Below are 26968 nucleotides of genomic sequence, written 5' to 3' on the forward strand. Positions count from 1 at the left end.
CAGCAGGCTGGGAGGGAGGGATGATCGGGGCGGGGGTGGGGGGGGGCTTGGTTCTGGGGTCTGTAGGGTGTGAATCCTTAGGAAAGGACTGGCTGGACTGCCAGGCTCTCGCGAGGAGAAGCTGAGTCTGAAATGAAGGAAGACATCCGGTGTCCCCGCATCCGGCTCACCGTGAAGCCAGCCGCCTGCTCCTTGCTGGGGCTTCAGAATGAAAGTTAGAAGGTAGAATGACATCTTACTGCTGTTTTCAAAGGAAAAGAGGTGCTTGTGAAAGGTGACGGGATGGGGACTTTGTACGGGCAAGTGCTTGTTTATGGCTTTTCAGAGGAGATTTTAAAAACTAAATATTGTCTATTACATAGTTTCTCTCTCTTTCCTTATACACACACACACACACACACACACAGAGACATAAAGAAAAGATGTTTCAAGCAAAAAATCTGCCAACATACATACACATACAGAAAATACGTTTTAGGCAAAAACACGCGATATGCACTTGGCTAAGGATTTGAGTAGGTCCTTTAGAAATACCAAGGAAACACAGAATACAAGAAAGAAGGCATGAAAACCTGAGTTCACCAACTCTAAATGTAAAAAAATTTGTAGACAGTTAAAAATGTCCACCCCTGTACACATGCACACCTACACTTTCACACTTCCTCTGTTTACTAAATAACATTTCAGCACAGTTTTCATCTTATAAGGAAAGTGTTTGAAACTTGGAATAAGTGCACTTAATTAAAGGAAGGCTGTGAAAATGTGCACTAATCTGATATGACTAATAGCAAAGTGCATGAAATTGCTAATTAGAATTTCATTAAAGGTGCTGCTTTATCAGACTGTGAATATCACAACCTTTAAAATTCTTTCAGGAGAGCTTAATTCCTTTTCAAACAGAAATATTCTTTAAAGACATTTGATTTGTTCTGAAGGAATTTGTGGCTTAGGCTGGAACTTAAAATGTTGCCGATATTCCAGGAGGTGATATCAGAAAAGGAATACAGATCAGGGACTTTGTTTCATTTGCCTGATGAATCCCTTTCTCCCCACCTCTGTGGATTATTGTTCAAAAACCCAGTCATGAAAATAGAGTTGAGTCCTTGGTTTATTCCGCATGCAATTTGTTTTCTGCTGCAGCCAAACGTTTATCCTCTCCCGAAAGAATAAAGGAAACAGTCCTTTATAAAATTTTAAAGTCATTAAAAGTAAAATTAAACATTATCATTTTCACATGCATTTAAAAAATAAAAAGGAGCAGACGATAAAATATTTTTTTCTTTAAAAGACTATTCATTAAAGAAGAAAAAGAAGCCAGCAGCTTTTACTCTTTCTTTAAAAAAAAATCCTCTTAAAATATTAATAACATTTCAATCATAAAATCACACTTTTTAAAATTAGACAAGTCCACTGTTACCGATAGCAAATGCAGTTTTACTCTGACTTGCTTTCCTAGGTTACAGGGTTTAATTTCCTAGGTTTTCACGGTTTAATTATCCCGGGCACTAAATCAGCATTTCAGCTTGCTTTTTACCACTCGGATTAAAAAAAAAATTACCTTTCTATTCTTTAATCTTCTCTATTTTCGGGTTTATTTATAGATTTATAGATATGAAATAGATCACCTCTATTTTCGTATCCATAAAGCTGTATAACATTTTTTTCTCCCTGAACACAGTTCCCAATGTTAGCAATTATATTTTTTAATTTGCAGTTTTGCCTTGTTTTTCAAGGGTTCTTACAATTAGTAACTGGGTTCTTTTTAATATTCAAGCTTGACTGAACTGTTACATTTTGTTACTGAAAAACCATTAACGTTAATGGAAACTACAGCTCACTGAAAGCAGCGGTTTACTTTTACAGAAGTTGTTAAAAACCTAGCTGGGCTTCAAATTTGCTGAACACACCAGTTAACAGTGATGTAATGTTGCAGAATTGAATATTTTAAATGCACTTTAAAAGCCTTGGTTTAAAAGCTGATCAGTCATATTTACCTGATGACCATATCTGCAAGGAGAGAAAATGAGAACAGAAGTAACTTTATTTGAAAAACAGTGTGATTTCTTTGGACATTTAAACAAATCTCAAGTGGCTTAATTACAGTTTTCTCTGATTTTAGCTCCAGCAGGAGGAATTTTCACGGCATTTAGGTAATTTATCAACTGGGCTAGGTAACAGACAAAAGATTACATTTTCCTTTCTAACATTTGGGAGGTACATTTCTACAATAAATGCGACGATTTTAAAAGATCGGTCTAGACTTAAATGAATGAAAATTATGCTCGTTAACTGTAATGTCTGGCGTCCGAGGTGGGGTGTCAGTCTTGCCTATCGGTGGGCCACCGTGGTCAAACAAAGCTGCTTAATTCGACTGTTTTAAGTTTCAAATTGAGAAATATTGTTCTAATATGGCAACAATGGGGCTGTTGTCCTTTCAAGCACTCAGCGATGGCAGCCTCCTTACGGCTCGTTTTATGCAAAACGAATGGCAGGTAATTGAGATTTAATTCTTTTCAAGTAAATTACAGTGAGCGCGTGACACAAAGCCGCGGCGGACCCTCCTTTCTCTGTCAATAGTTGAATTAACGATGGCAGGAGTGAAAACAGCAATTCGGCACCACGGCCCTCCCGCGGCCCCCACCCTGGACAAAGGAGGACCTGCCAATCAGGCCGCGCCACCTCGAGGCCGGGAATCCTCGGGGCGCCGAGGTTCCGGGATGGAATGTTCCGGTGTCTCGGCGCAGGGGTCGAGAAAGCCGAGGCGCCCGCGGGGGTCGGCGTGCGCGCTCCACCGGCCGGGTGCCCACCGCGTGGTCACCGCGGACACCAGGGGCTTATGGCGCTGGACCCGCGCGGCCGAGCTGATGGCACAAAGGCTTCCCCGGGGGGCTGGTGATCCTGGCGCTCTAATTACAGGTTAACCTGGCCCGGCTGGCCTCCCCGAGAAACGCCCGGGAGGGCTTCCGGAGGAGGCGGCGCCTCCGAGCGAGAGGCAGGTCTGACAGCCGGGTTTGCCAGCGGCGCGGGGTGGCTGCGCTCTGCGCGCTGGGGTCCGAGGGGCCGAGACCAGAGCGCCAGTTCCGACCCTGGTGAGAAGGGAGCGGATGGGGCAGGCCTGAGGGGCGGGTCGGGAAGGGACGGTCGCCAGAGAGGGCGCATGCCTAGTGTTTGTTACCTGCGACCCCAGGATCTCTGCAGACTGCCTGGGCGCAGGAAGGGGTTTGGTTCCTGGTACACACTAGGTGCTCAGTAATCACTGAACTGGCCACTGACGTATGTTGTGACTGATCACTTCCCATTGTATTTGAACGAAATCCCAACTCCTTTCTGAGGCCCACCGGGTCTGTGTCCCCTAGCTCTTGCCTGGATTTGGAATGCCAGGAAGGGAATTCTGCCTGGTGAGTCTTCAGTGGGTAACTTTGGGCGGGTTAACCTCTCTGGCCTCAGTTTCCACAGCTGTAAATGGAGTTAATAATGGAACCCTACCTTCAGGGGTCCTTATGAGCATTTAATAAGCTACCAGTAAAATGCTTAAAATGGTGCCTGGCACAAAGAGCAGAGCCCAATAAATGTTAGCAGGGCTTACTCGCGTCAGTCACATCTATGTTTCCCTTTTCCTGGACCTCCATAAATGAACCTGTGCCTCAGGGCCTTTGCACTTGCAGGCAGAGCTCTTGCTCTGCCCTTGTCATGGCTTCTGCTTCAGGCCTCAGCTCGACTGTCACCTCTGAGAGAGCTTCATAATCACCTGGCAGTCCTGTCCATCACTATCACAAAGCAGTTCGCTTTCTTCTTAATTTTTATCCTTTCTCCGTGTATCTTTCTCTAGTCTCTTATCATATATTGTCTGTTTCCTCCCCAAAGTGTAAGTTCCATGAGAATGGGGCCCTAGTTTGTCATGTTCTCTGCAGGTCCCAGCACCTCGATCAGTGCCTGCACTGCAGTAGGTGCTCAGTAAATCCTGCAGAGTGGTTGGATGGAGTCACATCCTCTGGCCTATACTTCAGAGTGGTTGAACTGTGTTATCTCTAAGTGCCCAGTTCTGTCATTCAAGATTATAAGTGATGTCATTGGCATGGAAGTTGTATTTTCAAAATTAAAAACATAGTAGTAATTTTCTAAAGTGATCTAGGTTTTTAGGAAGGGCACTAGACAATTGGAGACTTTTCTCGATGTCGCCATCTTTCTACCCTGACCAGTTTTGACCATGAGGCTGGACCAGTCTCTGGGAGCTCTCCCCATGGCTCCCTGATCCTGGGAGGTGATGGAGGTACCTTCCAGATTCTTCCCTAGCCTGCACCCAGGAACCCTGTAGACCTCTGCCTCCCAGCACAGCAATGCCCACCTTACAGCTACCTGCCCCTCAGTGCCACCCACCAATGGCTACATCATTTCGCACTGGCCTTTTGTCCCCAAACCCCCCTAGCCAGAGCTTTTCTGCTCTGATTGCCCTCTTTGGCAGTAATCACAGATTTGCACCTGCTTTTCCTTCTTGCTGGAGCCAGCTGCTTTAGACTGGCTCCTGCTGGGCTTGCCAGACCATCTGAAGGAGCCAGCGAGGCCGACGGCTCAGCTCATGTTTGGGGAGATGAGTCAACTGGCGAGGATCACAGGGTCACTGCGTCTCTGTGTCCAGGCTGGAGCCAGGGACAGAGTATTTCTGGAAGCCCTGGCCTGCCTTCCCATCTCACACTGTTTATTTACTCAGTGAGATTATAAACAATGAGTATCTCAGACCTGGTGTGACCATCCTTGGTGGCCCGCGCGTGTTTCAGCATCTTACCTTTGGGAGAGAATTTGGAGAAGACCTCTCTGGCTATCCGGAGAACAAGAAGGATAAATACTCAGCTCATTCACAGATGCAAAACGAGTTGCTTAGCACCACTGGATCGGGTGCTGGGGACATAGATACAGTGATAGCCGACCCTTGTTTAGCACTTTCCGTGTGCCAGGAACAGTTCTAGGTGCTTCATGTGTGTTACATCATTAACGAAATATTCGCATCTCTATGAAATAGGTTCTATTATTATCCCCTTTTATGCAGGAGGAAACAAGCTCAGAGCAGACAGAGAGGTCGCCGAGGTTACACGGCCAGAAGTGATGGGTCTGAACTTAACCAGAGCCTGCACGTCTAACCAGCACACTGCATGGCCTCTCTGTCTTAGTCTCCAAGATGGATAAGATGCAGCCTCGGTTGTCCAGGGGCACTGGAAGCAAGTGGAAGGTAGCTGGGTGGGTGGGTGTGGTTTCCCGCACAGGGGGTCAGTAGTGACACATAATGGTTCTTTCTACACACCTGGCCCTGTTCTAATTGCTTTACACATGTTATCAACTCTTTAAATCCTCACAGCACCCTAGGAGGCAGGAAGGAACGTCACCCTCATTCTACAGATGAGATGCAGGGAGATCCAGCAGCTTCTCAAGGTCTCAGGGCTCGTAGAGGGCAGCGCTAGGATTGGAACCCACAGGGCCTCTCTCCAGGGCCCGTGCTCTTACCTCTGCCTTGTGCCTGGCCTCTGCCTGGTAGACCTGGGGCCCCTGTGCTGGTCCTCAGGCAGTGAAGAGGGTGCTGAGCCCCTTCGGTGTCACCAGGAACACCATGAGCTTGGAGCCCAGAGCTGCTGCTCATTCCCGGAAACTCTTGGGGAGACTCCGTGACCTTGTCTGTGAAATGGGGTCATGAGGTCAGCTCTTCCTGCCTCCCAGGGCTGCTTCGGGGAGTGAGGAAGAGAATGGACTGGGAAGAACGCTGTGGAGTGTGAACGCTGGCCAGAAACACCCAGTTCTGTGGGCCTGGTCTGAGCTGGGCAGCCTGGGGAGGGACATAGGCGACTGATCTACCTTCACGCTCAGGATGCAGGCCCATGAGAAACGAGGAGGTGATTATTTTAATTACAAAACAAACGACTATAAATGAGGTGTCTCCTTTAATGATGCAGATGATTAGAGAATTGTCTGCTCCTTCCACCCCTCTTTTGTCATTTTCTAAGAGGTCTGTATTCAAAGGCCCCTGGGCCAACACACGTGCCAAGCCTGGTGCTTGGAGATTTATGTGCTCCATCTCCCCAGACCCTCCTCACTGCATCCATTTTCCAGGCTGAGAAACTGAGGGTTTGGAGGATGAATGGATGAGCTGGGCTCTGAACCAAATCCAGCTGGCTCTAGTCCTGGCACCTTTACTGCAGCGCTGGAGGGTCCCGGCACAGACCGGTGTGGCTACCCCTTTTCTCTGTTCTGAGCTTTTGGCTTTAGTTGCACCTTTGTCTGAGGGTCTCCCTCCCTTGATCTCAGTACTTTTATGTCCTTCACCCTTCCTCAGTCTTGGGGGTCCACCACCCACACAATACCTCTGTTGAGTGCCTGAGGGACGATTCCACACCCCCTCCACCCACCCACCCACCCACCAGCTTGCTGCTAGTGGGTAAGAGCTTGAAGTCAACACAAGGCACACGAGGCACAAGGTGAGGAGATGTCTGTCCATCTCCAGGATCTCACCTTGTGTGAAGTGGCACCCCAGAGTGCCAGGGGGCCCTGAGTACAGACCAGGCTGCCTTGGGTCCTCTCCACGTTCACCCCAGGCCTCCTTCTGGCCCCAGTAGCTGAATTTATTTTGGCTTAAATGACTGAGTGGTCAGGGATAGTAAAAGTGTAACTTCATGAAGCCATCAGGCAGATTGAACGGGGCTGTGAAGGGGATGTCAGCTGCTTGTGGGCTTGCAGGGCCCACTCTGCATGGGCTGGTGGGCTTTGCTGTGGGACTACAAGTTTGCAAGTGGCTGGTGACTCTCCTGGTATGTCAGCGTGCCCATGGGCGGATGCTGGCCAGCCTCAGGAGGTGACTTCCGACAGGGAGAATCAGGCTTGGGCTGCAAGGTGGCGGCATGAGGATGAGGGAGACACATTCTCTGTTTGCCTTGAACCCACGGGGTGGCCAAGGGCAGCTGCAGGCTGTGAGCATGTACAGGAAGGGGTGTTTGCCTTTGGAACTGGCATAGCCACTGGGGATGGAGTCCCAGGGCCTTGGACAAACTACACAGCTCCTCTGCACTCCATTTCCTCGTCCGTGAGGCTGGGATGATAGCTGCATGTAGCTCAGAGGGTTATTGGTAGGGGCTAATTATTCAGTACGTGGAAAAGCGTTTTGAATGGTGTCTGGCACAGAGTAAGCAGTCAGTAAATGTTAGCTGATCCTCAAAATACAAGCTCAAAATTATCTTCTCCCTTCCCAGCTGCTTTCCCAATCAAAATACACAATATGCAAAAGTTGTAAAATGGGATGCCTTTAAAGCTGTATGTTGTCAAGAGACAATCCTGATGTGTCTTCTCGGCCCCACCACTCACTCCTGTGTCATCCTTTGTAAGTGACAGTTTTCTGAGCTCACAGTTTTCTTCTCTACAAAATGGATATAAAATTTTAAAAAAATCTAGTATTAATTGTGGGAATTTTGTGAATAATGTACATAAAGCAAATGGCACTTGTCATCCTTCTTCATCCCCTGCGCTTTTTCCCGTCTGTGCAAGTTCTTTTGGAAGCCTATGAGATGTGTTCTCCAAATCAGTTTTACTTCCCTCCCGGGGACACGAGAAGACTACATTTCCCAACCTCCTTTGCAATCAGGGGCCTCACAGGACTGAGTTCTGGCCAGTGGAACGTGGGCAAGAGTAATGCATTGTACTTCCAGGCCTGGCCCCTAAAATTTCTTGTAAGATCTTTCGTGCTTGTTTTCTCCTCCACCTGCCAAGAGAATGTGGCCCAGGGTGACCCTGGGGGCTACAATTTGAAGATGGTGGAGCTCCCCAGCAGAATTCTGCCCTTCACTGTGTACTCCTTATCAGCCTGCTTGGACTGGGACGTGTGTATTAAACCTTTGAGATTTAGGGGTTATTTGTTACTGCAGCTAGCAGTTAGCCTATCCTGATGTATACAGAATTTTGTAGAACCCCTACCTAGTGTATATCCCTGTGTACATTTATATAAGATTTTGTACATATTTTAGACTTCCTGGCTCCAGCCCCCTTAAATGCATCTATATGACCCAAGGTTAGGACCTTGTTGCCTTAAAGAACCAAACCCAGCAGTTGTTATTTGTGATGGTGGTGACATAATTCCTGAGAGCATCTTCTTGGCTTCAGGGCCTGCCTATAGCAGAGAGTCGGAAGACAACTCCTTACCTAAGGGATTTTAGTAACAGCCTCCCCTCTCAGGGCAGAAGTCTCCTAAGAGGACATTGCTAATCATGCAGACACTCTCGTCCATGCTGCAGTTACCAAAGTGCCTGCTCTCCTCCTCATGGCACGTCCACCACATCTGATGGGTCATGGGTTATGGGATCAGGCAGCCACTCCTCTCTGGAGCCCCTGAGACTAGGCTCAGGCCCCCTGGCATCTCTGCCCTCCTTCTGCCTAGGGTGAGATGGGCTCCTTCTCTGCAGCCTCCCCGCATTAAATCGAGCGCCCCCTGCAGGCCAGGGCTGGGCTGCATCCATCCCCTTTCTCAGAGCCTGCTGCAAGGTTGGGGTGCAGCAGATATCATTTGTTTTGCACAGGATTGTTGATCTCGGGGGTCAGGCACCATCTTTACATGTCCTGGAAAAAAAAATCCTCAGCTTGGGTGAAGTTTATAAGAATTAAAAATAATAATGACTTTAATATATTGAGCATCTGTTCTATTCCAGGCCTCCTGTTATTTCTTTAAGTCCTTTTTCATAATCCTGTGAGGTGAGTTTTAAATAGCCCATGGTCCGGGTGAGGGGGTGGAGGTGTAGAGATGCCAGGCCCAGGGTCTCAGGGCTGCAGGGGGTGGGTTGGAGACTCCAGCTAGGCTCACTCCAATGGTAAGAACAGCTAACTTTTCCTGAGCCCTTACCATGTGCCAGCAACCATTTGCCATAAGGGCGTTATATGAATTATTTCATTTAATTTTGATAATTTTCTTTATGGAGAAGAGACTACCATTATTTTCATTTTATAGGTGAGAAAACCAAGGCTCAGTGAGGTGAATTATCTGTTTTTCCCAAGGTTTCATGGTTAAAAGAGGTGGTGCCCAGATTCAAGTTCAAATCATTCTTCCTTTAGAACTTGCACCTTCACTCACTCGGCACTTTGCCGAAGTGGAAAAATGCGGTAGGAACCAGGAGAACTCCTCCAGGGGTCATGCCTTTGGGTTGACAGCCTGCTGAGTCTGCAGTGTCTGACTGTGTGCAAAGTCTGACTCTGTGCCCTCCTGTGACACAAGAGGCCCAGACTGTCCCAATGTGTTGGCGTGCTGGGAGAGAAGAAAGCTGGGTGCCTATACCTGCAACCTGAATAAGTCAGTGCCCTGGAAAGGGTAGATTTTGCAAACCTCAGAGGAGAAAGAGAGCACCCAGGTAGGGGCACGGATGGCTTTACCAAGCAAGTGGAATTAAATGAGCCTGATCTACCTGAATTTGAATCCCAGCTAGCTGAGTGACCTTGAAGAAGTTACCTAACTTCTCTGAACCTGAATTTTGCCACGTGTAAAATGGAGATAATGAAATAATAATATATAAAGTGCTTAGAACACAGGAAGCCCTATATTATATACTTATATACTCTTTTCATGATCAAGGACTGGTGGACTTTCAATAGCTGAAGACGGGAAGCTAAAGGCACCAAGTGAATGTCAAGAGTAAAACTTCCGAGTCCAGAAAACAGAGGGTGTTTTCTGAAATAATAAATAGCTCAGCTTGGCTGGTTCATACGGGAGCAATAGAAGTTGAGGCTGAAAAGAGAGGCCAGGTTGATGAGCACATGCTTAACTCAATAGGCAATAGGGAGTCCTTGAGGGTTTTTGAGCAGGGGAGTGTCATAGCTGGAGCTGGATTTTAGAGAGATATCTTGGCTGCAGAGTGTACAGTGGATTGGAATGGGACTGATGGGGGGAAATCCCAGTCGAAAACGATTGTCATCAGCCAGGGGAGAAGGTGGTGGCAGCTGGCAGGGCAGGAAAGTGTGAATTGGCACTCGTGGCAGGGGAGGTCCTCTGGAGCTTGGCGCTCTGTAGACTCGGTGCTGCTTGGGGTGTGTACGACACACACCCTTGGCCGAGGGCAGTGCGGCCCTGGTGCTCATGCAGGTTCGAGTGAGTGGCTGGGTTTTCCCTTTGCAGGCCCAGGCTTGGGAGGCTGTCCCTCTGGGCATCATGTCAGCACTGGTGTCTTTGTTCCAAGAAAGAGACAAAAGAAAGGTAGAGAAAGGGCAGACCAGCCTCCTTTCAGTCCTGAGAACCCGGGGTCCCTGGTATCCTCAGAGTGGAAAAGCCCTGTGATGGTCCAAAAACAGGTTCCAGAAGACTCACTCGGAAGGGAAAAAGGAGTCAGGCTCCTTTTGGGTTTTCATTTAGGCTTTTGAAAAGCAAAGCAGACTGGCGAGAGCCGCCTGTCTGAGGCGTGTTTTATCTTAACCTTTCCATGTAATCCTGAAAGCCTGCCTAATCAATTGAAGATCATAAAATATTAGACTTAATGCTGCAAAGTGCTGCTTTTTAATTCACATAACAAGCTCCTAAATAATTCAAATAGCAAACAGACCCGGCAAGTCAATGGTGGGAGGCTGCTTGGATCAGCGGGAGAGTGTCAACACATGCCACATTTCCCGGATCGACTCCATTTCAAGAACCCTATTAAGTTAATTGCCGGTTTCTGACAGCAGAGAGCATGCTGGGAGCACAGCAAGCTTTATTAGCCTCCGTGGCATCTGGAGACATCAGCCATTTTGCCCCTACTTGCAGGCACTGGGAGCCGCATGGAAAAAAGTAAATCAAATTATGAGACAATAAATGCTTTTGGCAACACGTGGGCATCAGATTCATTGGCGAATCCAGGAGTTTGGGTGTCACTTGTAGGCTTGTTAAATTTTTTACAGCAACACCGTCTATCTGTTGCAAAAGTCTCATAGGATGCCACAGAGTGGTTACATCATTTGGCACCAACTGCATGGCCGATGCAGGTAAACATTAGTGCAATTGAGAGGACCCCACCCCCTAAATAAACTCGTGGGTGGAGAGAGTCTTTATTAGAGCGGGAGTTGGGGTGGACATTTAGAGAGGCCTCAAATACCCCAGCTGTCCCCTGTAACCCACAAGTTACACATGCAGGTTTGTTAGCAGACCTGCCTAGATTTGGAGACCCAGTGGAGACACCCGCAGGGTTCTGGTGATGGTCGGAGATGGTCAGGGAAGGGAGGATGTGTGAAGTCAAGGTCCCCACCTTCTGTCCTTCTGGACGTTCCCAAGCAGGGCATTGCTTCCATGGCTTCCTGCTCTCCCCTTGGCCGTCCTGATATACACTGAGTGTGGAGTTGTGGGAGGGCATCCTGGCAGCTTGAAGATCCATCAACAGGTACCACGCAGCAGAGTGGGGCTCTGATACCTCCAATACCATTTTTGATACATGAGAAAACACAGGCAGAGAGAGATTCTGCGACTGTCCCAAGGTCACTCAGCCAGCCAGTTCTCTTCTGTTGCCTGACATCATCCCATTTCATGCTGTATCTCTTTCAAGTGTTATGGTGCCCACCTAGATTAGATCTGTTATAATCCTGGTTCAACCATTTATTGTCTGTGTGACCTTAACTTGAGCAAAATATATAATTTACTTGTATCTCAACCCTGTTGGCAGAATGAAGACAGGGTGCTTACCAGATGGGAATTTTATGGAGAGGATTGAATTAATGACGTATGTTAAGCGTTAAAGCTGCAAGCTCTATACCCAAGCTCTCAGCGTACTCTCCTCCCATCATCTGTGCCGGGGCTGCATCTGAGTGAGACACAGATGAGTAAGATTATTCGCGCTTCTAGGCTATTCTTTACAAACCAACACTCTTCCAATTGATTGGCTTTGCGCATCTGAATTCTTACATCGTTTACATACAGGGAGGCAGATCTTTTTCTTTCTCATTCTCATCTCTCCTTGCCCCAGTCCTGAGATCCAGCCTCAGTGTCTGCAGAAATGACACTTCTTCTGGAATCAGGCCCTTGATAAGATGGAAATACAATGGGAAAGACCCTTTGTGAATGATGGTCTGAGGAGGCTGGAGGCAAAATTGACAGCAAGTAGAGAAGTACAGCAAGTGGACAGACAGTTTGGATCCTGGTTCTCAGGCTCCGCTGCATTCATGGGGTTGCTGCGCTTTGATGCCAGAAGGGGTGTCAGAGATGGAGTCTGGCACCCCCATTTCATGGGTGAGGAAACTGAGGCTCAGAAAGAGGTGGAGACTAGTCTGAGATCACACAATGTGCTGATGACTGAGAATGATGACTTTTTGAATCAGAGAAAACTAGAGTTCGCTTTGGTCAGAGTTTTGTAACACACTTGGAGATAATTGGAAATGCCCCGGGATGCCGCAGGCCTAGGGTTGGAACCACCGTGCTGTCTGGGGCTCTTTGTTCGGGGATGGCAGCACTGATGAAATCAACAGTAATTCACACTGTCGGCGACTTGCGTCCCACATTGTCCCCTTTCAAAATATGGATATGTTTTATTTCTCTGGGTTTCTTCTGTTCATGACACACTTATTCTGTGAGTCTTCTGAGGTTGACTGGAGGATGACTGTCCTGTGCTGGAGGATTTAGATGACTCCTGGGCTGTAGAAGCAAACACAGACACCACCCATGTTGCAGGCCCTGTACGTGTGGCAGGTCATGTGATCCTCACAACAAGGAGAGGGATTATGATCCCATTTTTAGATAAAAAGTAGAGGCTCAGAGAGACCAAGCAACTTGCCCAGGACAACACAGCTAGTGCTATGGGCTGAATGTTTATGTCCCCTCCTCCCCACCCCACATATACTCTAATTCATATATTGTAGCCCCAAACCCCACTGTGATGGTGTTTGGAGGTGAGCCTTTGGGAGGTAATTAGGTTTGAATGAGGTCGTGAGGGTGGGGCCCCCATGATGGGACTGGTGCCCTTATAAGGGGACGAAGGTTGCTGAGCCCTCTCTTTCTCTGCCAGGTGAGGACACAGTGAGAAGGTGGCCATCTGCAAGCCAGGAAAACAGCTTTCATAGGACACAGGCCCTGCTGGCACCCTGATCTTGGACTTCCAGGCTCCAGACTGCGAGAAATAAGTGGCTGTGGTTTAAACCCTCAGTTTGTGGTATTTTTGTTGTTGCAGCCCAAGGGGATGAAGACAGCTGGTAAGTGTGAGAGCTGGGGGTCGTGCTTTCCATCACACCAGGGGGCGCTTGGTGGCTCCCAGCCGTCACACTCACCCTCCATTGCAGATCATGGCTCCTTGTGACAACAGGTGTCCCGGAGACCTCCAGGCATATGCTGTCTTCTAAAGTCTTTTCTTTTCTCCGCCTCCTCCTTCTTTCTCCTCAAGACCCTCCTCTCATCTTGGAAAGACCCCTGCAAAGTTGATGCAGGAATCCAGGCCCATCACCTGCCCTCCACCCAGGCTCAGCCAATCCCGTCTCCTTGCTGCGCCCCATGTGCTTCACGCTGTGGTCCAGCCCCCGTGCCCCCATCTCCGCCCATCAAGTTATGACCCACATCATCTGCAAACTAGGACCAGAGTCTGTGAATTGGAACAAAACCTAGGCTGTCCCCACCCCCGGCACGGGTCCCCAGCTCCGTGAGTGAAACCATGGACTCTGAGGATAGGAAGAAAAGCTCTCTTCTCACAGCCCCGGGAGGCGGACGAGCTGTGTGCGCAGCTGAGGCCCAGCCTCGCTCGGAGTTTCATATACATAATCTAAATATATACTTTGAAAATTGAAAAGTGCTCACGTATAGACTGTGGCTGCAGGGAGGGAGAGCTCTCTTTGAACATGTCTCTTTAAAGACAAAACTTGCCAAGTGTTTTCTTGCCCTCAAGGAGACACTTGAACGTGGCACCAGATGTAAAATGGAAATTGAAGTGTCTCTCCCAGGCCACCGTACACGTATAAAACCGGCACGGTCTATTCTGAGCGCTCATTAATAGCTGGTCTCTGAGGGCCCTGGCAGCAGCCAGAGGCTTTTACTCATTAAAAAGGTGGCGAGGTAGAGTTTTGTGGCTTCCCCGCTTCTCGCTGTGTGATCCTGGCGTTTAGATGTCGCCAGCAGGCCCCAAATGAGCGCCCCTCGATTGCTGGCATGAGTGACAATTTTCTGAAGGGTTCAGGAGTGCCACCCACTCGTGGATGGGGCAAGAAACCCTTGCTGTTTATCAAGTGGATATGTCTTTCCTCCAGGTGGGCCCACAACAGCATTATCTCAGGACAGACCCAGAGAGGACAAAGCTTTAGCTTGTCAGCTAGTACAGGATATTGGCGATTCTCAGCAGAGCATCGTGGTCCTCTCAGCACCACCGTAAATGACACAGAGCCCCCCGGGCATGGTCCTGGCAGGGAGGCCTGGGGTCCTCAGATGGGTCGGGAAGGAACCAGACCCTTAGAATTGCAGGTGCTGACTGACAGCCCCCGGGCCTCACGGCCAGCAATGCCCACTTGTGGGAGCCGCTGGTTTATTTTAGAAAAAGAGAATCCCCGGCTTCTTTTTTTACACCCCACCTCCCTCTTTATTCTTTGTTTTGACTCTCCTACTGTTAGGATCAGCGTTTTGTCCTCTTCTCCCACTCTTGTGAGGGGAGTGACCCTGTCTTGTCCCCATCAGCACATCTGTGAGGATGCTGGACAGTTTTCCAGCATCCTGAGGGCTGCCTCTCCCCCCAGAACCTCCAGGTGGAGGCAGGAAACCTCAGTGGCCTCCACAGTTCTGCCTCTTCCACGTCCACGTCTCCTGCTCTGGACCTTTGCTTCTGGTCTCCTTGACTTGCTGCCGCTGTGCTTCTTGTGGCAGGCTCAGATGTCACGTCCTCTGAGAGGCCTTTCTTAATATGTCCCCTCCCCCTCCCCCCTCTGCTCACTGTTACATTAGAACAATTCGAAATGGCCTTGTTGACTGGTAGCTCCCTTGTTTTTTGTGGTCTCCGCACACTCCGAGGGTAGATCCGGGAGGGCGGGAACTTCCTGTCATGTTCACCTGCTTCCCCAGGTGCTCAGGGCCGTGCCTGACCCCCAGAGGTACTTGCTTCATTGAATGGGCCAAGAAACAAAGGAATGAATTGAAGGGTCCTTCTGTCCCCAAACCTGGTTCTTCATCACTCCCCTGGAGCAGCCCTTCGGGGACTTTCGTTGTGACCCTTAGTAGCTTTCTGGGCTGTGGTCCCCAACTCTTGCGGAGTTTCCTGCAGGAGCGCTACAGGGCTGTCCTACACGATGCACTAAGTCAGGGTCACCCCAAGGGACCAGAGCGGAGATGAAGACAAGACGAAGGTCATGGTATCGAGTTCCTGTAGGAATGTCTCCTTGTCTGTTTTTAATGGCTCAATTTCCAAACTGTGTTGAGAAATTCATTAATTTTTATCCTTTATCATCAGCAGGTAGAAAATGTATTATTTTTGAAATGTTAATAATAAATTGAGTTGTTTAAATTGAACTAAATTTCAAAGCTTTACAGCCTGATGTGTGCTCTGAGGGGCAGGAACAGGGTGATAATAATGGAAACCAGCTGGGCTGAGGCCGGGGTGCAACTGTAGGGGGCAGGGCTAGGGGAAGCCACTCTCGTGGAAATGTTATATGAAGGATGGGGAAGTTGCCATGTGAACGGCTGGGGAAGAGCATTCCTGGTGGGGGGAACAGCATGTGCAAAGGCCCCTTGATGTGCTGGAGGAATGGAGAAAAGCTGTGTGGCCGAGAACACCATAAACAGGAGGAGGGTCAGACAAGATTAATGTTGGAGAGGTAGGCAGGGGCTAGCTCCGTGGTTCCCAAGGGGAGTGGTATTGCCACTAGAGTTCATTTGGGATATTTGTTGCCGGGAGGTACCATATATTCAGTGAGTAGGCACCAAGGGAGCAAGGCTTCAATTAGGGCCTCTAACAGTCCTACAGAAAGACGGACTGGCCGGGGTCCTGCTGATTTGAGGATGTCCCAGGAGATACTCACGTAGGTGAATTTCCAGTGATCTGAGTCTGGTCATAACTCTTTTATTCATAGAAACAGAAAGTCATTTTAGCACAGTGTTAATTATATATTGAATTTTCTAGGAATGGAATTACTGTATAAATTAAGGGATGATTGCTCTGTGTTTTGTTTGGATCGTTACCAAGCGGTGTTCGCCATGTTGGGAAAATCACGTCACCCATGGCAACATCACCCTTGGTATCTGAGTCTCCAAAACAACACCCCTGTTGTCAGTCTGTGTTTCTAGCTGTGGCATTCACTACGATTTTACACACAAATACAAGCCCTTGTGTTAATTAGTGAAGTCCTGTCAGAGACCTTACCTGAAATACAAGATGAAATACATCTTGTTTTATTACGAATTACTTTTCCCCCCTTATATTAAAGTTAATATATTATTATGGTGAGGAAAATATCTTGTGTGTAGATAAATTATATTATCCCTGAATTCTGTTTTAGGATAGCAAAAGAGCATGACAAAATATTGTCTGAGAGAAGTCCCAGGGCTGGATCCCAAAATTTTGTGTGACTCTTGATACGAAGTTTGGATTTTATGCTGAGAAGCCTCAGGAGCCATGGCAAGATTTTCAGAAGTGATGGGTTCTTTCAGGGCCGGTGACAATGACATCTCCTCTTTTCCTCTTTGATCTTCCTTTCCTCTCCTTCTGGCACCTGGCACAATGCTGGTTACCCAGCAGGCACTCTGTAAATTAAAGTGCCACCAGCCAGAACAACCTCGGCCCGTGAGCTAAGCAGGTCTGTACTCCTCCCATACAAATGAGATCGCTGAGGCCGGGAGGGGTGGAGCTGCTTGCCTGGACCAGGTAATATCTGGTAACTGGTATCAGGGAGATAGGGATGTACGTGTGTGTTTGGGTTGGGGGTACCTGCCTCCTTTTCCTATCCCCACCAGCGGTTCTGTATGATGTCCCTGCTGGCCAGTCTACCACTAACCCTCAGCCACCTGCCCAGGACCCGCCCTGCTCACAGGCCTTCCTGCCTCACTCCTGTGACTTGACCGAGGCTGCCGGCATCACTGTGTCCCAGGAGCCAGCTTCTCAACCTCTAGACCCCAGGCCAGGATCTAAGAATATCTCCGAGAGTATTCTCCACACCTGCAACAGATGTGCCCACAAATCACCCGGTCCCAGGGGGCTGGGGAGCAGGCGAGGAAAGGGCAGCGTTTTCCTAAAAGCATTACGCACTTAATGTGCAAAGTTACATCACACATTCATGCACAGGTCCACATTCTGGGAGCTTATTTCAAAACCAGAGGCAGGTCAGGGATCTCAAGTGTGTCCTTCACAGAGAAGGCAGCGGGGGGATATAGACACCCATGAGAGTCAGATGCTTTCACACGTGCGGGGGCAGATGGAGAGCGATGGATATTCGAGGGACCCCTTCTCTGGAAGGGCCCAGTGGGTGCCTCCACGAATGTCTTCTCACTTCTTACCAAGCAAAACCCTGCCCAGTGCACATGAGCAAGCATGTCCTCATCTGACAAGTGTGGGAAATGAGGCCAAACAAGGTCATGTGTCTTCCCATCACTTACAGACCATGTGACGTGGGCAGAGCCTGAACTTGAACCCAGGTTGCTGGACTCCTAATCCCACGTCTTCCCCACCACCCAATGCAGTGAGAGATGTGAACGGGTGGGATGTACACTGTATGTATAGAGTGTGGATGTATAGACACATCTAGCTACACTTTTAAAAGATTTTATTAAAGTGTATATATATTCTTTTTCAGATTCTTTTCCATTATAGGTGATTACAAGATATTGACTATAATTCCCTGTGCTATATAGTAAATAAACTTACTTACAAAACAGAAACAGACTCACAGACATAGAAAACAAAATTATGGTTACCAAAGGGGAAAAGGATGGGGAAATAAATTAGGAGTATGGAATTAACAGATCCTACTAGACATAAAGTAGATAAAAAGGATTTACTTAGGTACATTTTTTTTTTTAATTTGATGGGTCTGGGTACTTTATTTCTAAGAGCCACAGAAAAATCTCTGGAACCTATGTGAGATTGCAGCCAGTAGACAAAGAACTGTCCACAGAGCCTGTGAAATAACAAGTTGTAAAAATGAATAAGATTGAGTTCACTCCACAGTCCTATCGAGTTTAGCTCTTCAATTGACGAATTAATTGTCTTGAATTATTGTTGGTAATTTTAGGGTTTTTAAAAATTAACTCGAGGGTGTTTTCACATTCAGAGACCATTTAGAAGTCTATTTGGTTTCATAGCAGAGGGAACTATGTTCAATATCTTGTAATAACCTTTAATGAAAAAAAACCGAAAATGAATATATGTATGTATATGCATAACTGGGACATTGTGCTGTACACCAGAAATCGACACATTGTAACTAACGGTACTTCAGTTAAAAAAATTTGAAAAAAATAAGTCTATTTGTTTTCTAAATTTAATATTGGAGACATGACAGTTACAAAGTTAAAACCCTAGTTCTTCCTTATGCGTTTAAATTCTGCTTATAAAATGTATTGTTCTATCTATTTTCCTAGTAGTTTTTTATTGTGGTAAAATATGCAAAACATAAAATATATCATTTTAATCATGTTTAACTGTATAATCCAGTGGCATTAAGTCTATTCACACTGTTGTACATATCTGCACTTTTTTAAGAAACCTAAGAAATCTCTTCTGAAAATTCTAGCCAAGAACAAATGGATCAAAGGCTTCTGGGAGACAAGCCAGCCCCACGTGCCCCTGTGTCCACATCCCAGGGTCCAGGGAGCACTTGTAAGCACGTCTCTCCTTGTCTAGTAAGGTGTGTATTTCTGCCAGATTCTCTCGGTCACTGAGGTCACGTGGCTTGTTACCACCGAGAGAGCATCTCAAAGCCAAGCTGCCTCTTCCTCCCTCTCTATTTCAAAGCAATGTTTCCACAACCAGATTTACATTTTCAAAAACCCTTCAGATAATCACAAACCCAAGAAACTTCCACTCCTCTGAGGTTTAATTAGGAGAAACTGTCTTTCTGGTACTTCTGAGAGCCTGGCTCTGAATTTCTCAGCAGAAAGGGAAGGTTCACGGCAGATGAGTTGGAGCAAGGGGGACCTGTGAACAGCCTCCCCCTCGCCCCCCTCTCTTCCCTGCAATGGAGAAAAAGATGTGTTGCAGGTCATGAAATCACATTGCGAGTGTGCCCTGTATCATTAGGACCCAGAGAATGGGGACGATCGGAACGCAGGATAACACATTAGCGATAGATAATAGAGTCTAAATAAACATGATCAGCTTTCCTCTACGTCTCCGGACCAAAGCTTATCTATAAATACCCTAATGACGCCCAACCAGCCAATTACTCGTTTCTTGGAAGAGCCCCTTATTAATGGCGTTGCAGTGAGGGAAAAACATTAATTATTGGACACAGTGGGATCTTTTACGTTCTGTCTGGTCCGGACAGCACCAATTAATGCAACAATTATTAGCAACGACCGTGGCAGCCTACTGAGTGCAGCCAGCCCGGGCTGACTCGATGGGGTGGGAGAACACGTGTGCTGGGGGACCATCACCCACACTCACTTCGTGGAGCCTGCTGCTTCCTCACTGTGGAGACTGCTGGAACAAAGCAGACGGTGGCCAGAGTGTGTTGGTTTTTCCTTTTAAGCCTCAGGATTGTGCTCCTGGAGTGCTAAGTAGGGGAGAGGAGGAGGAGTCAGGAACTAGTCTGTTGTGTTAAGTTGCTAAGTGAAGCCGGGCAGAAGATCGGAGAAAACAGGCCACCTTCAGGGCATGAAGCACCTGTCTTGGGCCCTACTCACTCTTCCAGTCCCTTCCTTCTCGTTCATTGTACTGCAGCCTCACGGCTTCCCTCTTAGCTACTCCAATTCAGCAGTCTGCCATCCTGCCCCAGGACATTTGCACAAACCCGAAGGAGTCCCTGCGCTTTGCAAGGCTGGCTCCTTTCTGGATGCAGTATAAACGTTCCCTTCATAGAGAGGTCCTTCTTGAGCCTAGGCCCATAATACACATTTCCCTTTATGTCAGTCACTGCTTGTTTCTATTTTTTATACAACATCTATCACAAATTAGCACAGGGAACTGTATTCAATTTCTTGCAATAACATATAATGCAAAAAAATCTGAGGGGGGCAGGGTATAGCTCAAGTGGCAGAGCGCTTGCTTAGCATGCATAAGGTCCTGGGTTCAATCCCCAGTACCTCCTCTAAAAATAAATAAATCTAGTTACACCCTCCCACCAAAATAAAATAATTAAATAATATAATAATAAATTTAAAAAACATAAAGTTAAAAAAAGAACCTGAAAAGAAAATATATATGTATGTATATGTATAACTGAATCTCTGCTGTACACCTGACATTATAAATCATCTACACTTCAATAAAAAATGAAATAAAAAAACCCAAAAAAGTTATAATATACTTAACAGATATATCTCATTACTTTCATTGTGTCTGTTTCCCCCACAGCAATGCAAGCTCCATGAGAGCAGGGACGTTGTCAGTTTTCTCCAGCATCTGCCTGAGTGTCTTGCACTTAGCAGGTGCTCAACAAACATTTGGTGGGTGAATGAGTAAATCTGTGCATTGTGTAGAAACAGATTATACTTAAGGGGTTCCATGCAGATACGACAAAGGCTAAACTGGCTATTCTCTTGCAGAAATTCCATAGGAAAAAAAACCCCAAACCGTTCTATTAATAAATAGCAATAATGATGTCTCCTGCAAACTATGTCGACCCTACTTCTGCACTTTAAAAGTGAGTCGTGTTTGAAGGGCCTTTGACAGGCTGTCCTGTAACATGCTGGCCTTCATTATTATCCACATCATGGAACTTTATTGGAACAGGTGAAAAATGAATCTGCTCTGCCCAAGGTATAAAACAATTGCAGGAACGCTTTTATTTTTCTCTTCTCAGTGACAAGAAGAGGATCTCTTCTGGGAGGCATTAATTACAGAGCACTTTGGAAAATTGGTTCAGTGAAGGCTGGGAGAACTCCCCAGAGCCTTGGTCAGGGCTCTGAGAAGAGGGTGTGCCCTGGTGGCTCTCCTGGAGAAAGAGCTCCAGGCTGTTTGCACCAGAAGTTACCCTTTCGGAGTGTTAAAGCAGCTCATACACCTTATTCAAAGTCAGAGCCAAGTTCAAGAAGCGTATTTGACCTCACTGAACCTCAGCAATCCCTGGGGCCACTAACTGGGGTCCAGCCTCGTGTGTCATTGACCGAGATGATCTCCTCCTGAGGTTTTCTAACCAACATGGAACTGTGGAAACTTAAAGGCAGCCACAGGGAATCCTTAGCTGACGGCTGCTGTACAGATGTGGCCATGGCAGACGCTACCATCCCAGCTCTCCTAAATAACGGTCTCCAGGGAGACACTTAGAAATGACAGGGACACTCAGGGCATCTGTCAGGGCTGTTTTTGCTTTCATCTCTTCTGGAGAGTGGCAATGACCTCAACTCACAGTGATCTCACCCCCTTTGCACGCCTCCAATACATTTGGTCTTGACCCTGCCTTTGGGCCCAAGTGTGGACTGTCCAGCATCTAGGCTGTTTGGGGGCCGGCAGATTGTAAGCTGCTGGAGGGCAGGGTCTGCAAGGTCCCTACCCTGCTCAGTGCCAGCTTGGTGATGAGAGCTCGGTGGTGTTGAGCAGAAGGCATTGCATTGACATTATTGTAAGTCTCTCCCCGCCTCCGCCCCCGCCTCCCCCCAGACCAGCCTGTGACTCCTGGAGAGCTGGAACCACAAATTATTGTTCCATTTCTGGTGCCTGGTGTGGGGCCCCAGCCTCCAAAATGACTTTCAAACTTTGGAATGAGCCAGTTGATAGTCTTCGAATGAAGCTGCCCTCAGAGGCATGTCAGAAGTGGCGATCCCTGCTCCAGAAGAACCATTCTTTTCTTTCTCCCTTGAGAAGGAGCATTTTGGCTTACTGTGAACTTCTAGATGCCCAGAATGAAAATAAGAATGAAGCATTAGAGTCAGATGATTGCAAACAAGGAGGCCTGCTGATCTGCGTTCGAATCCTGGTCCTGCCACCTACTGGCAGCAGGCGTTGGATGTGGTACTGGCATCCATCTGGCATCTCGGCTTCCTTGTGTGTAAGATAGAAGTGGTCACAATCTCATCACGCTGGAGGGGTGTTCCACGGGGTGATGTCAGTAGAGTGTTTAGTATGATGTCTGGGACAAAATAAAGTTCCAATAAATGTTAGCTGTTGTGGTTATTTCTGCTCTAAATGGAGAAGTTCAGCCCTGGGACTGAGGTCAGCTGACAGATTTGGAGGGGAATTAAGGGTTGTCCTCGGCCTAGAGGATGCAGCAAAGACAGAGGTTGATTCCGTCCCAGGGAATCTGTTGCACGTTAACCATCGTGGTTTCCTGCCCACTGGAATCTCATTTATTCTGGAGAACCTGGCCCGTGTCCTGCAGAAGGACACCTTACGTGGACGCTGAGTATTTGACAAACGAAGGGAAGGACGATGACCAGGGAGCGTGGGCTGCTTCCGAAGGCCCCAGCGACGGTGTTCGGGGTGTATTTCACTACTCGCTGTAGTCCCCGGACTGTGCCGGACGATCATTAACCATCTTTAAATCAACCAGTGCCTGCAGCCACATAGAAATGCCCGTGTCACAGGACCTAGATCATAAATCCTGGGCTGCAGTTCAGATTGCCTGCTCTTAGGGCTTTGAATCAGGACTCATGCTTGAAACTACTATCTGCTTTTTCTGCTTTTGGCATCTCGATATGTTTGACATTTCTTAATCAACTCATGGTGTAAAAGTCCCATGGCTATCAGCGGCTCAGGGGGACGACTGTCTTTTTCTCCCAGATCCCTCGTCACCCCACCCCGGGTGAATGTTGTGTACACTGTGTGTAGCTGTCTTGTGTGACTACCCTGAAGATACTTCCTAAAATCAACACAGGCATTTTAGGTGTTGTGGAAACAGACAAGCAGAAAGGTATTTTGTTTATGTAGATTTGATGTGTAGGGCGTCTAGTTGGTGCCTGTTGGTATCCTTTGATTCAGATTCACCCTTCCTTCTTTTATTCATTCCCTCCCTTCTCCTACTACCATTTCCTACTGTTTCTCAATATAGTGATTCTCGACTTCCTGGAAAGTTGAAGAATATGGTAGTCATTTAAAAAGTGTAAAATTCCAAGAGTGGAGGGTATAGCTCAAGTGGTAGAGCACATGCTTAGTATGCATGAGGTCCTGGGTTCAATCCCCAGTACCTCCTTTAAGAATAAATAAACAAGTAAACCTAGTTACCTCCCCCCACCAGAAAAATTTAAAAAAATAAATGAAAAGTGTAAAATTCCTTACCCAAAATTGTGATGTCTCTTCCAATGATTTCCGTTATTATTCATGACAAATGATTTTGTTTTTGAATTGAGAATATAGTTTATTTCCAAAACAATAGCATGAGTTCTACATCGATGTCCAAATCCTCCACCGTACAGTTGTCAATTCTGGGTCATATGTGGAAGTACGGATGGAAAGCAACTTGTTCCGGTTTTGGGGGGTTTATGGCCTTATAACACTTAAAGAGTAAAACTCCTTCACCGCTTGCTCACTGCTCTTTACTTTTTCTCCGCATCTGATCGCACTCCCATCATGCTTGCTACCTCGTGACATTTTGTGACAAGTTCAGTATCTTCGTCAGTGCGGTACCTATCTGTGAACCTTATATAATTGGGGTCCCTCACGTCATATGTGTACCTTACATAATTTCTCTAACCATGAACCTTGTTTAACTGGAAACCAGGAACCTTTGAGCTATCTAATGACATCATATGGCTTTTATTAATTTCTGCCTATTTGCTTAGTTGCCCATTTCTACGCTTATTCTAAACTTTGACGAAGAAAGGAAATGCGGAGAAGGCAGGTAACAACAGAGCTTATTCAAGCAACAAATGAAATATTAAATGAAAAGAAATGAAGTCAGTAATAAATGAAAATCCACAGACATATGAAGCCATGGTACTGAAGACTACCTCTGTCAACAGTACCAACAACAACTTCCTTTACTAAAAAGATGCGGGAAAGTCTCCTGGGCTCCGGATTGCCTCTGGGCAGGGTGCAGGTGGCGCCAGCAGACAGAAGGTGCGGGGACCCCCTGCTGTAGCGAGTGGGTAAGAAAGCAGACCCTGAGGTGACTGCCTAGCCATGGGATTTGGGGTAAGTTATCTAGGTTTGTGGGACCTCTGATCTTTCGTCTATAAAAAAAGGAGCCAAAATTATCCCCTATCTCATAGGGGAGTACTGAGCTTAAATGAAATAACTTGTGTGATACACTTCGCGCAGTGTCCAGCTCCCAGAGTCCTCAATAAAGGAAGGTTAAATGCTTTCCTAATGATTAGGACCAGTTAAAGATGGCATGGGCTTCCTGTGGGATGGGCTAGGGAGTCCCCGGCCACTCGAAGTATTTAAGGGGAGGCAACTGGCTTCTCAGAGTTTCTCCTGCTAACGAATTATCTAGGGTGAGTGCTACCATTTGAATTCTGATTTCCATAGGTTCTGGGTGGGGCCTGAGTTCTGCGTTTCTAATGAGCTCCTGGTGCTAGTGATGCTGCCAACAACCACACTCATGTGGAGGCCACTGGTCACATGTGGCTATTAAATATTTGAAATGTGGCTGAGTCCAAATTCAGATGTACTATGAGCATAAAATGCACATAAACAGTATATAAGGAAAGGACATAAAATATCACAATAATTTTTATATTGATTGCATGTTGAGGTGATGATATCTTCCATACATTAGGTTAACTCATGTATTAAAATTAATTTCACCTGTTCCTTTTTATTTATGTATTTAAGTTTTTACCATGGCTAATAAGAAATGTAAAATGACCTGTGGCTTACATTCCATTTCCACTGGGCAGCACTGAGCTGGACCATCTCCGAAGGTCCCTTCGGAGCATGTGCACCGAAAGTCTCTGGTGTCCCACATGGTCTCTAGGCTGACGTCCACTCGTGTCCAGGTGTGCGTCCCCTGGGGAACGGGTGGCCTGTCCTCCCACTGCTGAAGTCAGTGAGCGGGGCAGAGACGGAGCCCAGGGGTCTGCAGCCTCCTGATTGCCTGGGGTGGGGGTGGGGGGTGAGGAGGGACCCCGTGTGTCTCTCCACTTTTCTCTCCCTCTCAATCTCCCTCAGAGCTAACAGGCAACAAAATGCTGTGTCGCTGCAAGGGGTAACCAATTTCCACCGTGAAAATGCCATCTCTTATAACTGCCTTTCTGGAGAAAAGCCACTTCGTCTTTAATCCACAGCTCCTCACTGAACTTACCCCCCCCCCCACAAAATAACAACGGCTGCCTGGGGAGGCTTTTCCTTTGGGAGCTGGGTGTTTGGGAACCCAGGGGGCAGAGGTCCTGGCAGTGCCCGCGGACGCAGCGCCGTCTCCTGGAAGGTCACCTAGCAGATGTGGCTCCGAGTCACCTGAGGGTCTGGTGAACTGAGACCCACCACCCTGCAAATGATGGGGCTGTCAGAGGCGGGGGGTGGACCTGTCAGGGCAGGTACTAGCTCAAGCCCCATGACTGCAGACTTTTAACATCATGTCTAACCTCTGGTTCCCACATCCAGCTGCCACTTTTCTTCTTGTTGTTGTTGCAGTGCATGGTTTTTGCAGGCATAAAAGTGAAACTGGAATTTGAAAACCACCTGCCATTGTCATCTCCACCATTTCATCTTTCCTTGTCCGTCCATAATGGCTGCTGGATACGAGGTTCTGATTTTTGCACAAGGAACAGGCTGAAAACCTTCTGACATGACTTTGCCCAGCCATCTCACTGGATGAGACGCAGCGCAGTAAGCAGCGAGGAGCTTGAATGCAGTCCTTTCTCCTTTCTAGCTGGGGACCTTGGACAACTGATACAGGCGCTGTGTGCCTTGGTTTCTTTTCTGTAAGATAGTGATGGCGATAATACCCACGTCCCACCTCGGCAGAGCTCTCGTGAGAATTACTGAATTAATGTGGTCAGGGGCCGAGAAGAGTTCCCCTCTCCTGGAAGGCTGTTATTCTTGGCTAATAAATGCTCCCTGAATGGCAGCCTCTTTTTTCAGCTGGCAGATTACTTAGAAAAGCCCCCAAATTGCACACCTGGTTAAGTAAGTCAGGTCCTGCGTGGCGGTGATGTAACATACCTATTTTTGGTGGACTCAGCAATTCAGGGAGTGACCCATCTCCCTGCACTGCACCGAGGTCATTGCAATGGATTTCATCAACCAGCAGGTTTGGGAATGCACCACAAGGTTCAAGTTTTTCTGCCATCCTGCCACTCTGGACCGCTTTCACCTCAGGCAGCTCAGGTCGGGGCTGGGAGGCGGGGCAGGGCGCTTCCATGATGACATCCATGTTCACAATGATGGCATCTGAGACAGGAGGAGGGGCAGAGGACACAGTCCCTGCTTGACTCTCCAGGGATGTTTGCCACATCACCAGAGGAGTGGGAGGATTTTTGTTTGTCTGTTCAGCTTTGGGTCTGGAAAAGGGAGGCTTGTGTTTCCAGGTGTGTTTAGGACCTTTTGAAGGTTGAATGACAGCTCCCTGGGGGAACACGTGTTGTGAAGCTCCTGCTGTAGGGAGGACCACAGCGCCCAGCGGAGGGCGAGATGGTTCCTGAGCATCTTGTTGGGCACCTTTGTCTGGGAGAATTTCTTAAAAAGCCTGAACTTGCACCCCAGGGAGACATCGTCGTGGCTTTTTGCACCACTAATCCAGGTGGAGTGAAGGGCACTGGGTGAGGGCAACTCTAGCAAGAACAGAGAATCTGGAGGTTCAAACTCTCTTTGGAATGAGGCTGAGTGTTAATAAAAGTGTATAGACACACAACTAGCTTGTTCACTAACTGACCCACTGTAAATCGAGTTGCCGGCGATGGTAGTTGGGTCAAATCACATGAGGTGGATGCAAAGAGCGGAGCTTTGGGCCCGACAGGCCTGAACTAAAACCCTGCTTCACTACTATTGGCTGTGTAGTCTTGGTC

The 26968-nt window shown here is 47.5% G+C and overlaps 1 long non-coding RNA gene and 1 other non-coding gene across 4 annotated transcripts; both read left to right on the forward strand.

Moving 5' to 3' along the window:
• Nucleotides 1-2759: 2759 nt before the first annotated feature.
• LOC107033182 (uncharacterized) lies at nucleotides 2760-26031 on the forward strand. Of its 3 annotated transcripts, none has more exons than XR_012078110.1 (4): nucleotides 2760-3089; nucleotides 5045-5224; nucleotides 12975-13158; nucleotides 25596-26031. It is a non-coding gene; the product is annotated as an uncharacterized lncRNA (long non-coding RNA). The 3 variants fall into 3 exon arrangements; XR_012078111.1 differs by lacking the exon at nucleotides 25596-26031 and adding an exon at nucleotides 13347-14672; XR_012078109.1 differs by lacking the exon at nucleotides 25596-26031 and adding an exon at nucleotides 13246-13290.
• Nucleotides 23141-23214, forward strand: TRNAT-AGU (transfer RNA threonine (anticodon AGU)). The gene has a single exon. It is a non-coding gene; the product is annotated as a tRNA-Thr (tRNA).
• Nucleotides 26032-26968: the final 937 nt, after the last annotated feature.

The sequence above is a fragment of the Vicugna pacos genome, chromosome 11, assembly GCF_048564905.1.
Source record: "Vicugna pacos chromosome 11, VicPac4, whole genome shotgun sequence".
Taxonomy (NCBI): Eukaryota; Metazoa; Chordata; class Mammalia; order Artiodactyla; family Camelidae; genus Vicugna; species Vicugna pacos.